The sequence below is a fragment of the Neodiprion fabricii genome, chromosome 2 (assembly GCF_021155785.1).
Source record: "Neodiprion fabricii isolate iyNeoFabr1 chromosome 2, iyNeoFabr1.1, whole genome shotgun sequence".
In the NCBI taxonomy this organism is placed as follows: domain Eukaryota; kingdom Metazoa; phylum Arthropoda; class Insecta; order Hymenoptera; family Diprionidae; genus Neodiprion; species Neodiprion fabricii.
The window spans coordinates 17350361-17366091 of NC_060240.1; the positions used below are offsets into that span (position 1 = coordinate 17350361).

General features: G+C 36.6%; 1 protein-coding gene across 1 annotated transcript in view; it reads left to right on the plus strand.

The window, feature by feature from the left end:
• LOC124175705 overlaps positions 1-15731 on the plus strand; it is a 475074-nt gene that overhangs the window by 106693 nt on the left and 352650 nt on the right. The window lies entirely within an intron of this gene.

Here is a 15731-nt window from a genome sequence, read left to right on the forward strand (position 1 = left end):
CAATTGGTTTACTTTAACACAGAAGAATTATTTATTATAAAATACTCGATTAAGTTACGAAGAAAATAAATGATGTGATGTGATGTTGAATGCGCGCTGGCAGAGTTGATGAGCGCGGGTGACTGTTGAGAGTGCACGTCAGTCACTGTTGAGTGTCAGAGAGAGTGTCCGAGTCTTGTGTTTGCGCTGTGTCCGTGCATCGGTTTTATGCACGAGGAAACAGTTAGGAAGTAGGTGGATGGAAGGGATTTCTTGTCTGTGATAGGACGAAAAGGTACAAAGGAGATGACATGCAGAAAATATGGGGAAAACCCAGTAATTAGGAAAACGTGCCTAAAATGCGCATGCACGATCAAGTCATAAAACTTGGATCTGCATGCGGGCGGTCGAGTTGTAAAAACTCGAGACGCGCGGCGGCGTCGGTTGTAAAGGCTAGGGTACAGTGTATTGAGGGAAAAAAACGGGAATACATTTAAGTACCTAGGAGTTCATAATTGCGGTGCAATAATTTAGGATTAGGGGAAATATGGATTTTTAAATGAATTTGGGATTTTTGGGATTTGTCACGTCCGGTTGTAATTTTCTGTTTAATTTTTATGAGGCGAAGCCGCCACAAATCCATTCACTTACTGGTACACGTTGCCTTGCAAATAATCAGTTGGTCTACACTAGGATTTACTTGCTCGCTAACTATTTTTTGTAATGAATCTGGATCAGGGTATTATCCTGAAACTTATCGAAAGTGTAAAACCAGATTCAATTTTAAGCTCTTGAAGGGGCCCTATGCTGTGACTGAAAGTCTGTGAATCTATTTATTGCAATTATTCCTGCATTTCATGTTAGCACTGCCTGAAACAGAAAAAATCTCATCCGGATGCTGGAATTGGAACCTGGAATACAGAAGTTATACAGTGGTACAAGGTGAAAATCAAGAATTCTATAATGGTTCCTGCGACACAGGAATTCTTTTTGAATATCCATGTTGCAAGATGATGTTCGGAGCACTATGAGGTAGATATTGTATCGGAATGGATTGAGTCTATTGTTCCTAAATAACAGTAACTAGGTGATTATTTCGTTGAAAATTGGATATTCTTTTGTTTTAGAGAAACAGGGGACACGATTTTGAATCCGATTAGACAATATCCAATTAGTCATTCCTAAGACGTGTATCATTTAAGTGTTAATAAATCAAATATTACTGAATATTCAATTTTAGTATTGGGTCCCCTTCACACATTCAATCGGACATTGTCGGAAATTTGGAAAATGAACTTTGATAATTATTGGAAAATTTTTAATAACAGGAAAAATAATTTATTGATCGGAACGAATACATTGACTATAAACTATTAGTAAACTTTCTTGAACTAAATTCGAAAAAACATGGCTTTGTTATAGATAGTCCGATATTCCAATTTCTTGAAAGATCGGTTTGATGTTTTTCATTTTCAAAAGTCATAAAATTTAATGTTGCATCCTGTAATTAAGAGAGAGCGAGAAAGTTACTTAGAAGATATGATTTGAATTGAAAAAAACCCTGAAACCTGCAACTTCTTTCGCCAAACTTGTTTTAAATAGATTTCTTATTTCAATCGAATAAAATGAATTTTCAAAGATTATAAGCATTAAATTCCGACCGTTCTTTGAAGAATCAACTTTCCGACCCACTAACAAATGGTTCCCAAACCTTTCCTAGTCACTACCTTAATTACTTAAGATTCTAACCTTAAAAATTCGTATCAACTATATCGCCTCCAGGAACAGAGTTTGACAGCTGAAACTCGGGGTGGCCAGCCTGCACGAGCAGACGATAAAACTCGCGCATGCGCAGTTGGTTTTCCAAGTTTCAAGAGATTTAAGCGGTAGAGGTTGAGTTACAGAGGCAAAATAATGAACCTTGACACGTTTGGAAAACTTCGAGTTATTCTCTGCTTTTTCTTCAAATCATAGGATTTTGTAAAGGAATAGACTGAATCTCAGATATATGGAGGTTTTCAAGTTATAGAGCTTCGAGTTAGCGAGGTCCGACTGTATAAATGCAATAGTATAAATGTATAGTGACTAGTTGTGTGTTCCTGGTTTTTGATGTGATTGTTGTTTTGTATATTTTTCTACAGAAACCTAAATTGTTCTTATTATCAATCCATTGATGAAAATTATACTCATTGTCAGTTTTAATGATAGTCAAAATCAGGATGTGAGCGTGATGGATGCTTTAGAACCAAGGGATCATTCACTTATGAAATCTGTTGAACACCCCGCTGAAAACTTGTGACTTCTTCCGCAAGCTTGTGAACTTTTCTGCGATCAAATCTCTTAAGTTTGTCTGTTCGCTCTGAATATCAAGGCACCAGTGTTGCATTGTACAACAAAACACTCCACTATGCTACACAAGCCAATTAAAAGTGGTAGGTTTTACCGCAAGAGTACACCAAATAAATGAACTGTAAAATGCTTCAAACGATAAGAAATCTCATAAAATCTTTTGAATAATTTGAAATGTATAAGATTTTGTTAAATCAATTAGAATCTACCGATATCTTCCATATTTAAAATGAAATTTCTTCGAATGTTTTAAATAATTTGTAGACTTGTGAAATTATTTGAAATCTTGGTAATGTTTGAAACCATTTGAAACCTATGAATTATGATAAATTAATCGACTACTTGTGGAATCGTTTCACGTAAAATCTCTTAAAGTCGTTCAAATCATTTCAAATTTCCTGATGTGATTTGTAAATTAGTGAAATCTTCTAAAATAAGTATGTTGAAATGTTGTAAGATTATTTTGATAATGCTCAAGTAATTTAGAGTGTTATAAAATCTTTTAAGATCCATGAAGTCAGTTGAATTACTTGATATCTTGCAAAATCTGGTCAAAACGGTTGATACCTTGTGAAATATGCTACTATCAGATTACTGAAATAACGTACGCTATAATTGATATGTCCTTGTGCAATCACTTTGAACCGTGCGCCCTGGCCTGTATCTTTATAAAGCAACCTGTCCTGCAGATCCAACCACTATCCGCATCTACCCATACATTACATGCAATTCCTTGTCATTGTGATATGTTGACCAATTGTGATTATTTAACTCCTATTGGTTATCCTGATGTTAATGGTTCCAATGCAATGGCGAATATGTTACAACTGTACGACACGTGTCTAATTAATTACTAGTAAATTATTACATATATTTACCAGTCACAAAGAATGCTGCACATGAATTTCATTTTAGTTTAATCGCAGTCATGGATTATAGTATGATACTCACTTGATACGATAAATCATCAACATGCAGGGCGCAACTTGAAAATATCTATTTTAGGAAAATAGCATTGAAAACTGCAAGGTTGAATATGATGATATCTACTACAGGAAAATTTAAAATAAACGATATGCAAAACTTGAGTCAGTGAAAATACCCGAAATATGAACTGGAATCACTGCTAACCGTACGTATGGATCAATATACTATAAAACAAGGAGTCATTTAACAGATCATGCTCCATAAGAAGAAAATACAACATTATTAATGGAGATGAAATAACAACTTTCACTAGCGTGCTACGGTATTCGGACTGCAAACAACGGCAATTAATATAACAGTAAAGATTGATGAAATGCATCCATCTATTCCAAAATTGATAATACGATAATCTGTTCGAAGCTAACTGATCAATTGACTTAATCCCGTTGTCCTGAATTCTATAAAATATGAATATAGGCTGCAAGAAAAACCGGCTGTAAAACTATTTCAAATTGGATACGTTAGTAATATTGAGCAAACTGTTATCAACCAGTCATTTTAATGCAAAATTTATTGTCTTCGAAAAAAAATCAGTTCATTTATTTGATGATAACTGTCAATGTTAGAGACGACATTGTTACACGAGTATAAACATTTCAGTAAAAAATACAAAGTAAATGTGCCCGCCAAGTACGTAGCTCGTGGAATGATAATTTTATCGAATCACACGGAATAGGAAGGTCCGACTTCACGACGTATACCAACTTGCTGAGAGATCCTAGAGCTTGGAGTTTTACCTTAATTTTACGACGGAAACTGGCAATCCCTGACTTGTTCTTGTATTTTTACTGTAATGTGGTTTTGGTAACTTGGCGAATTTCTTCACATTTCAAGTATTTTTGACTCGATATATATTTCCAGGTAGGTAGTTCTGTTTCAATTATATCTAACGTTATGACTGGAGTTACAGCTCAGGTTATTTCTGATGTTATTTCTCATTATCTTATACCCTCACAATTAGTTCTTTTCGCAACGCTATCCATGACTGAAGTGGCAAAAGTATCGGGAATGAATCAATTTCCTTTCATCAGTCCCACCCCTTATGTTTCCACTTTATCAAAATATATGGTAGCCGATCTAACCATCAATTCTCTTATTTTCATGAATTAACAGTCATCGAACGTAATAAATGGGCTGTCTACCAGTAAAATTAGAGTTCAGTAGAAAGGGATGTGATGAAGAAGCGTGAAAGAAAAAAATGCAAGGAGTTGACTCAAAGGGTCTAGCCCAATAAGCATGTCAAAAATGCCCCCGAAGACTTTCAGCTGGGAATAGGGGCAAAAGATATGTCATCCAAAAGAACACATTTCGGCTAAATTTGAACCCTCTAATCTTCCCATTTATTGCAGACTGTCAAGTATTGCATTATGGCGTTTTTCTTTTTTTTTCATCGACTTCATTGGAGCTATCGTACTAAAAAACAAATCACAAACGCGGAACTGGTCAGAATACGTGAACAAAGTAGTTTTTTAACCCATCTTGGCGTTAATTCCGAGTAGAAAAAAATGAAGAAGTTTTCTTTTCCTGTTTTCACTATGATAAAATAAACTTGCATCTATCATTATTTTTTAGAAAGAGTATGTGCTCAAAGTACAAAACCTCTAATTTTTTTCAGATTTTTCGCATTCGTGCGCCATTGTCAAAAAAAAAAAAATAAATAAATAAAAACCGCATTTTTTACTAGTTTTCCGGAGTTGTTCAGTATCTGGGTATTCTATGGTTGATTTATTTCACTTCCAGGCACCCTCCTACGAATACACAAGAGACGATCAAAAAAAAATTGCTCCAAAAATGTATCGATTGGCCGATACTACTCATGGAGATTCCCGTGTAAGTTTAGAATCTCAATTCTGTCATCATTTTTTGTAATTTTTTGTTTTTTTGTAAACGTGGCCGTCACCATATATTATCTCTCCCACGCTAGGTATTTTGCGAAAGTTGTAAGACCCGCAGAGATTTTATCGCGTCTTTTTAATATTGAAAAAGTTTATTCCGTAATTAACGATGACACTGACGAAGATTGAAACTATTTGGTATGCATTTTATAAATAAATGAAATTTTCAAATACATACAGGACTATTTATTTCCAACCTACCACGTAACATTAATACTAGAACGTGAATTTGAGTGACCTCCAGTGTAAATGTGATACATAAATATAAATACTAGAAAAAAATCATTTACGTTCCTGCTGATTTGATATTGGGGCGCATTAAAGGCTAGCTAGCTAGCTAGCTCAGGGTGAAATCTCGAGTTTCGTTTTCGAACAATGTGTCTGTACGTGTATTTGTAGAAGCATGCTCGGTGAAATAAATCGACCACCGAATACCCAGATACTGAGAAAATCCCGGAAACATATTTAAAAAAGCGGTTTTTATTTTTTTTGACAATGGCGCACCAATGTGAAAAATCTAAGAAAATTAGAAGTTTTGTACTCTGAGCACATACTCTTTCTAAAAAATAATGATGGATGCGAGTCTATTTTATCATAGTGGAAGGGAAAAGAAAACTTCTTCATTTTTTTTCTTCTCGAAATTGACACCAAGATGGTTTAAAAAATACGTTTTCTTACGTATTCTGACCAGTTTCGCGTTTGTGATTTTTTTTGTTACGATAGCTCCAATGAGGTCGAAGAAAAAAGGAAAAACGCCAAAACGCAATATTTGACAGTCCGCAATAAATAGGAAGATTAGAGGGTTCAATTTTGATCGAAATGTGTTCCTTTGGATGACAAATTTTTTGCCCTTATTCCGCGCTGAAAATCTTCGGGGGCATTTTTGACATGCTTATGCGGCTAGACCCTTTTCATTGAAAACATGGCATCAATAATTATACTTCCAGCCATGAGTATTATTATCACTTTTTTTGTAACGAGGCTATAACAAAACTCGTAATTATACGACCAGTTCCATTGATAATCGCATAATACGAATATACTTGACACGGTGAAGGTTCGACGGCGATACAGCGAAGCGGGAAAAGTTTTCTACGTACGTTGGCTCAGATATGGTATCGCGAGGCTAATATACAGGAAGTCAGTTGCAAGTCAAGCTCGCTGGCCAACAAGTTGAGTTTCTCCAAGTTTCGTACAAGAAGTTAGGTGGCTGGCCTGTTCCAAGGCAATTAATCTGCCAGTGAACAAAGCGAAACAGGCCGTAGCGGTTACGATGCAAAAACTTAGGCAAATTCTGCAAACTTTTCCACTGTGATAAGTAAGAAGGGCAGAGAAAAAGAGTAGAGACTCAACCCTTGCACGTGATAGCGGAATATTAAAAAATAGTAAGTACCTACTTCGCCGCTAGGCAGCGTGCTAGATAGACACTCTTTCCAGACTAATATATATCTATAGTGGGAAGCACGTCGTCAAGCAGCTAGACTCCTTATTTGACAGTACTGGCGATTTCCCCGTCGCCGTGGAAAAATTCTGAAAAAGTAGTAATACTGCCGCTATTAGCGAAAGCTAAAACCATTATGTGCTGGAATTTTCACCGCCACCAGCTCCGTGTTACGTATGGGGAGTATCTTTTCTTTCTTTCCATACTTCATTTTCTCGTCAAGTGATCCTTGGTACTCTGTCCAACATTGCAATGGACAAAGATAAACTTTTCCTTCTTTTTCTCTACCCTCCATAGTCATAAACACCTGTTCTATATATATATGGTCTAAGGTTTTCCAAACTATAATTCGTGACCATGGAATTTAACAATTCCTTTATTATACTAGGGGGGCTCAGCCCCCCTGCGCGCCTCGCGTGACAGTCCCCATAGGAGTTTGGGCAAGTTCGGGTTAGGTTAGGATGGGTTAGGTGCGGGTATTTCCGGATCGATTCGGACAAGTTTGGGTAACTTTAGCTAAGTTCGAATTAGGCTAGGTTAGGTTAGGTTAGATTAGGTGCGGGTATTTCCGGATAGATTCGGACAAGTTTGGGTAACTTTGGCTAAGTTCGAATTAGGCTAGGTTAGGTTAGGTTAGGTTAGGTGCGGGTATTTCCGGATAGATTCGGGCAAGTTCGGATAACTTCGGCTAAGTACGGATAGGTTCGGGATTCTTGACACGGAAGCGGCGGTGGCGGCGGCAATATCTTTATATAATACGATATAAAACGATATATATCTATGGGTGGTTTCACATGAGTAGAACTCTAGGCTTGAGACATTCTTTCAAATCTGCCTGTCAATAGTAAAAATTGGGAAAGAAACTGTGGTGAGTAGTCGCAATGCGGATTTCACGCGAGTTAATGTCACAAATTGTATTTTTTCAAGAGTAATGTAACGCAGATGTTTTTGTGGTCATAGGCAGAAAATACTTAATTTTAAGCAAGAAGATTTCTCACGATTAGTCTCAAATTATTGAAAGAACAACGTTGATTTCGAATACTTCTTTCTCTCAGTATTATTTTTCAAGCATAAAGCTGAGTATGATAGGCATGGCCTGCGCAAATATTGCTTTGACTATAATTGTAAGGCAAATATGTAGATTTCTTTCTTCCAATTTTAAAAATTCCAGCTTTTCATCTCCGTAAAGGACAATTAATGTTATCGGACTCTCAGAATAAAACTGCGTTGGGTCGACATATTGTATAGTTTAATCAATTTTGCTTACATTAGTCTCGTGGAGTTAATTCCATCGTAACACGTGGCAGTTGATAAGCCTGCAGGACACTTGAGGCACGAAGCAATAAATTACAGTGGCTTTGTAGAGTTACGCGCGAATGAAATTACGTTGTACTTGAGCGTCGAAATTTTTTATCGTGCCCCAGAAGGCAAGAAAGCCCTGCATATGTCGAGAATAAACCCAAAGGCATGTATACCTATGTGTAGGTGAAAATTAATGCAGGGTTGAATAAGCCCACACAGGTGATTCTGGGCTGTGGAGGAAGCGAAACGAGTAGAATCCCCCCAAGTTTTATGTTCCTTCTGCTTTTATTTTTCTTGAATTACACAATGAAACGGACTAACTCTGGATTCACGTTGCTTCGGTGCCGCGCTCGTTGATTCCCTGCGGGACTATTGCGTAGTTGTTGCGCAAACTGCGGGTTAATGAGTGATTTCAATAGTATGTTGCGTAACAAGGAGGCAAGTTCTGTCTTTTTGGACCGAGCGTAAGTTTGTAATATGAGTCGTAGGTGAGCCGTAGACGAATATTGCAAACACACGAGCTGAAAAGACCATCAAAGGGCCTTTTTGTTGCATACGATTCTTTAAATGTAACAAGAGTATGTTAGACGTTTTTTCACGAAGCGCTAAATCGAGCGTACGGTCACGTAATGTCAGGTTTGTTTGCGACAGCGCATGCGTGCAGTACAGAAAAGAACACTTCTAACCCTAGGACATAAAAGTGGGCTTTTCAGTACTCCGCACATGCGCATTCGCAGACTCACTCGGCCGTTACAGAAACGGTTACTTTGTGTACGGAAAATACGCATGAAATAACGCGAACGCCTAATTTACGGAAGAGAAGACACAGGCGTGTTTCTTTCTTTGCGACAAAAATCCTCTACTTAATCGTTTTCACGATCCATCTGCAGTTTTTATTTATGCAAGCTCGTCCAATTCCATTCGCGTAAAAAAACCCGTTACCGTTTTCCAAAATGCAATAATGTATATTATATTTATTTCTGCGTACAATTTAGGGTATTCGAAAAACATGCAGTGTTCAAATACGTAACAGGATTATGACATATTGTACAGGTTATACGCAGAGAAGATCTGACGATCAGACACAGAACTCGCGGAACTCTTGTGTGTAAACTTATTTTTTCTTACGTCACAATTAGAAAAAAACAAATGCTAGAGTTTTTCCGGAGAGAAATCCATGGATCATATGCATTTTAGATCCTTTTTCTTAGCGGTATCAAAATATTTAATGAGCTTATTGGTACGTATTCCGGCATTCACTAGATCATTGTATAACTAGTTGAGAAGAACTTGCTATCCGTTTTCCACGTCCAACTCAAATGTAGTGGCAACTATTTAGAGTTCTTTGATTGACTTGGAAAAATATATCATTACTATTTTTATTTATTTATTTTTTTGTTTTTTTCAGAACATGAGACCTTTTTTATTTCCATATATTATAATTCAAACATTAAAAATTATCAGTAAATGTTTTATCTCATAAGACTGGATAATTAAATTATTCTGCATCTCGATGAAGTGTGAAAAATGGATTTTATACCTTGCTTTGTGTATATTAATATTACATTTTATATAATACACAGCTCCGATAAACGCTCCGGATTTGAAATTAGTTGAACAATGTTCGAATGAGCAAGGAAAGATTTTCAACGGTGCCGCTGAACCTTCGACATGGCAATAACTTTGGAATTTTTGAGGACAAAGTGATTATCAAACGTCATAATCCAGCCGCAGAGACTTTGCCTCCAAATTGGAATTCCTGCTGGCAGACCGACTTCTTAAATACTCGGCGTGACGGCATTCCAATATCCGTTCCCGTCGACTATCGATATGGACACGCAGCTATAGACTGTCTTTCATTCCGTGAGGACACCTTCTTCGACCCGAACGAAGCAAAAGGGAGAAAGGTGTGCATAAATTGATAAATATGTGAGGAAATGGATCCAGTAACTCGTGCTACCCAAAATTTAGCTGTTTTCTGAAGCTAAACAGAACAATTATTGTATTTCTTAAGATTGATTTGTAAATTGTCCAACTCATTTGATGAAGTATTGCAAGGATGAAAAATGAGAAAAAATAGCTAAATTATTTTTTGTTTATTTATTTATTCTCACATGAATTTTTTCTAGGTCCTCACTTAAGTGTCTTTCACAAGATGATAAGGATCGCAATAATAATAGTCAATTTTAAGGTGGTAAAATATAAAGTCACATTTTCAAACTTTCAAGTCACGAGAATCTCGATTAAAAACCCTGACGTCACGAGCGCCCCTGAGGTGTCAGTTTAAGGTTAACTTGACATATTTTATTCAAGTAAGATTCCAAAAATTTGAGAAGTTACTTGAGGGCCAAGAACGTCTATTGCAAGGTAATTGGGTGTCCGACTGCGCATGCGTGAATGTGTCTCCGTCTTTTTCATGTATGCTGGATACGTTACGCATCATGAAGTCGAAGCTAACAGCCAAAGTTAGCATTCAACGCGTTGGACTTCTTTTAAATAGTGTAATGCAGTCCAATTTTATGCTAAACTTCATATATATAATTCTTCTGTGCGTCTGTTTGTTATCGTGTAACTTTCAAACGACTTGACTGACTGAGATCATATTCATACAATGTATTTGTACTGTCGAGACGTTGGTTCACAGATATGCAAAGATTTTTTTTTTTCAACCGTGGGTTAGAATAGGTGCGGTTCTAGATTATGTCATTAAATTGGAATGCGGGCGAAGCCGCGACGGCCAGCTAATAGATTTGTAAAATTATCTAGGGTTAAGTATGTTTGATAAAATTTTGATTCTCGGGTTTCAATACTGACACAAAATCGATTTTTTATGAAATCGGTTTTCGCAAATGAAGATGTGGCGTGAAAATGAAAAAAAAAATCCAGAGCCACTGGAGGACTCAAAAGTTTACAATCCTTACGATTAGGCCCTGAACCTCGGTTGTTTCCCAGGCCACTTGAGAAGTATTACTCACAACAGGCTCTTGGTTTCTTTATCGGGCAGGTTCTTATTCTGACTCATTATATGTATGTTACAAATTTTCCCCAAGAAAATATCAGTACCGTAATTTTTTCACGAGTCGAACAGGCGTATGTATCAATATCGTATTCAAATCAACAATAGCACGTTCGACTGCAAACTCTGGTTTCTAACTTCAGTTTTGTAATGGAATGCCCTGATTAATTTCGACGTTGACGTATATGTATCAAATATCGTCTACGTATGTCAAACAGGTTCATCAGGTCTCAAGTATAGTTCTTGTAGCGATTCAAGGAGGCTTGGGAAACCTTTAGGTCAACTTCATGCTGACTGATGATTGCTACAAGTCATCATAATCCATAATTACAATTTATCACTTGACACGGGAGAGTTTGACATCTTATGCCCCGTTTTGGATAAGTTATCTGACTCACCTTGCAAATGAAATATTGCCGCGATACGATCTCCCCGATAAATTGAGATCAATTACTTTGCGCAAACGCATTCGATTAATCAGCCTACGTGGTTTCACCGTTATCTTTTCGGTATATAATGTATGGGTAAAGAGAGGTTAATTTTGAGACTTAAAGACTTATCCTTACAAAAATTGGGATTCTTTGTACCGTCACACTATTCTCTCTTCCTTAATTACGTGAGAAGGATCATGCTCAGGACACGAACTATTGAATTGTTACCATTTTTATTCCAGTTTTTTTTGAACAGAAGAAATAAAAGTCACACTGACGAATTATGTTCTAGAAGAGTTACAAGGGTTCGCATGTTAAATATGGGGTTTCTATTTTCAGGTATGAGAGTGGCTATTTCAATCACGGGCTTGAAATTTGAAGATAAGTGTTTGGCTTTACTCGAAAATTCTTTTTCTACGGTTTTGCAGTCATAAAACTGAAGTTACTGATTAAAAAGTTGATAGAGAAATTCTGAAAATTCAATATTTCTGTACATATTCGCGACATTTTGAAGAACATTGAATATCTCCAAATTAGCACCTTCGTTCAAGAATTTTCTTAGTTGTATCTATATGTATATATAATTTTAAGGTTCTTAATCCAGATGTTAAATTGGAAATTTATACCCCTATAGTACGGAGAATAAGCTGTTCCGGTAATACGAAGGACAAACTTCTCTGTAAAATTCACCTTACATAAGTTTTGTGTGCGGTAACACGCCATGACAAAACTATTTCCTATAAGTATGTAATACAATTGACATCATTAACCTCGAACCAATCTAGGCAAGATCATAAAATCTATGTCGATGCAAAAAATAATAGTTGCATATTTCACTGTGTGATAATAGCAATAAGTCACGAATAAACTAAACGGGAATGACTGTTTGAACTAATCCAGATGCATGTAGCTGGCAATCCAATTAAGGTCCCTTACACTGGAGAAGGAAGGCTATGAACTACAATGAACCTGCGCAACGCGGTTTCCAGGGAGTATAATTCTACTGACGGCAATTTGACACTCGTCCAAATGCAAATCGCTGGCCATTTAAGTTTCTGGAGCCAGTTTCAGCCGCGAGTCATCCACTCTCCCCTACTTCTAGTTTGAATTATACTCACGTCTAGTCTCGCCGCAGCTTTTGCAGTACCGGCAAAAGAGACGTTGCCCGGAGAGACTCAATCCTAACAATTACACCGAACAACAGCGCAGTATTTCATTTTTTCTTTTCCCGCACAATTATCACGTGAACGAACACGGGATAAGAAAATTTCCAGTCGCCTTTATTACCAGTCTCAATAAGTAGTTAGAAAAAGGGATAAGAATGTAAGTTTCCACTCTCTTGCTTTTGTTTTCTTCTCTGCAGACGTGTGTGTGTTTTTTGTTGTTAATTTTTGAGGAAGTGAAACTGACTCCATGTCGATCAGTGTAAAGTCCCAAAGCTGATGATAATTCGCACGGTTGTCTGAGTGACTTGAGTTGAGGAACATGCTGATAAGGGGAAACTTTGTTCAGGAAGTCAAACAATGCGTAATCTTTAAAAAAATTTCCTGCAATCAAAACAAAACTAATCATTTCGAAAGTCTAACAATATTTTATAGCATATACAAATGATGAAACACAATTTCTTATTGACAAATACCAAAAATAGTACAGAGTAGAACCATGTTGGTAGTATAGCGATGCTGTTTTACTGCGTCAACTCAAGGCCGCAATTTTGTTCAATAATTAGGAGATCAGTTCTTTTCTTTACTCAAATCTATGTATCGCCCAATTGAACCAGAAGAACTGGATGTAAGAGAAAAGGTGAAAAATTTACATAGCTTTGAAATAAGATAACTGTTTTTACAACAAAGTTCAGTTTTTTTTTCATCAAAAAAAGTAGTTCAACCTGATTTGTCATATTAATGTTTGGCCTTTGATTAATACAGAATCTAACTAGTCAAAAATCGAGCCGAAAAACAGCTGAAACAGTAAGCTTAATTTTTATTCATAGTTTACGCATATTGATGAAAAAGTAAGGAAACGTAACGTAACGAAAAATAATACTGATGGAAAACACACAAAAATTTTACGCTAATTTGGGATGGCAGGCTCATATAATAATGTTTTAGCTTTGTCGATTATTCCTACAAGTCCAAACCTGGGTTCGAATTCACAGACTCAAACAATGACTCGTCTATTTAATACTGAATATCTGCCGAGCGCTGCTATATTTCCCTGACGAATGACATGATGATTCTCAAAACTACAATTCAGCAAATACTTGGAATTTCGATTCAAAATTTCAAATGGGTATTCTCAAGTTGTGGTACTATCGATCGAGATTAATTTTGAAGTTTAGAATTTTTTGGTCCCTACCAACCAAGTTTCCCACGTTGGCCGTCGAAGGGTGGAGGGTGGTAAAAAAAAAAAAAAAAAAAATAGAGTGATGAAAAAAATTAATGAGAGAGACAAAAAAAGCGAGAAAAATGAGGTTCTCATGTAACTGGAGCGTAACGCATATACAGCTTGGCAGTGTCAGGTAGAAAAATAGAAACATTGTTCCCTACGTCTGGGAGTGAAACAAAATCTGCACAGATCCACCTGACACGTTAAGCCATCGTGTGAATTCTGTGAGGTGGAAAATGAAAAAAGCTGCAGTCTAGCACCAGGTTAGAACGCGGACAAAGAAGAAAAATATATGTGGACAAATGGAGACAGACGAGAAACTGTAAACTGAAGCTGATGTGCAGTTCTTACATTTAGCGGCAGTATTCATGATGCAAAAATAGCACAATTACATGTGTGTTGGCACGGGTGTTGGAATAAGTCGCGATGCTCGTTATTCACGAGTATGATATTGTAGTCCAGGAACTCGTATCCAAAAACTGCAAGAGTTTTCTAAAGGACCGTACTTTGATATAGTGTTATATCAATCGTGCAGATGAGTGAACAACAGTGGGCTTTGAAATATTTAGTATAGTCAAGCATCATAACAGTGTTTGGGGAAAATCGCAAAGCGATATGCAGGTAGTTTTGTATGTATAAAACTGCAAGAAACTGCATTGGATTGATACGTCAACAAGTCATTATCCCAGCGGTTTCTCTGTTTTGCCAACAAAACTGACTAGTGTAAAAAATGAACCGTCTCAGATTCATTGTACCCAAGAGTACATGTTACATATGTACATTCACGGAGGAGGTATATTCTCACATGAAGGGTTGTGCTCGTGGAGATTTTTTTTCAGAATGTCAACATCTACACGTACGAAATTTTCAATTCCCATAAGATAATTGCGGGTTCTTTGTTGTTATAAAAATCTTTTGCATCAACTGAACATTAGAGTTATTCAAGCGGACAGAACTTATTCCTTAAATCATATCATTTTTGATTCCTTTAACTTGAAAAGTTTGCGAGTTTTACCCGATGTGTAATGGGTCACGCCCGAAAAATTATTTCTGTATGTGTAGACGTTTAAATTGTACGTGTGTCGATAGTTTTTGTTTATTTGTAGTCAATATCAATTTCGATGTATCAAGACTTCGTATTATGCTTTGTTTGATTCTAAAAGTTTTTATTAAAAAATTATCTTACGTCATCCGTATCTGACTTCCTCATTGGCTTCCGGGTTTTATAACTATGTCTGAAGCTACTTTCGTAGCGAGAAAGTTCACCGTCTAGTAGCCGTTTATAGTACTAGTATACTGACGTTTACGACGAATATATTCTCTACTTGTTTCAAAGCACGTGGTCTTTCTTTTACCGCGTAAACAAATCAGTGCAGCTGATTCAACGAGTTACGCCAAACGATCTCCGCTGAGATCAACAAAGCATGTCATTCGATCGATGTAAGTTTCTTGTTGGCTAGATTCTTGTACTTATTTCATTTGAAGTACCTAATTGTTTGTGTTAACGAACATGCAAATTTGAGGAACAATACGTAAACTTCAAATGAAATGATATTTATTGTTAGTCAACTTAATTTCGGAAACACATGAAAAGGTTTATTCAAATCAATACTTCGTTCGATCGCGACAAGAAAGACTTTCGTTGAATCAAGGAATTCACAATTACTCAAGCATTTTGACAAACTAACTACGTCGAAATTCTTGAACTGAAGTCATCGTATTTAGACCAAACAAGGGATACTAGATTGAAGCGAATGGACTTGATGAAAATCTGTTTTGTTGGTTCAAGAATTTCTTTCCCTCTGTGCATTCACTAAAGCTCGGAAAGAGGTCGGGAGTGTCTCAATTCGCTGGATGAAATACTCCCCTGTCTTGCCTTGCTGACGTTGGAATGCTGGCAATTAGGTATCGAAAATCGTACGTTTTAACACGGTTCTATTAGT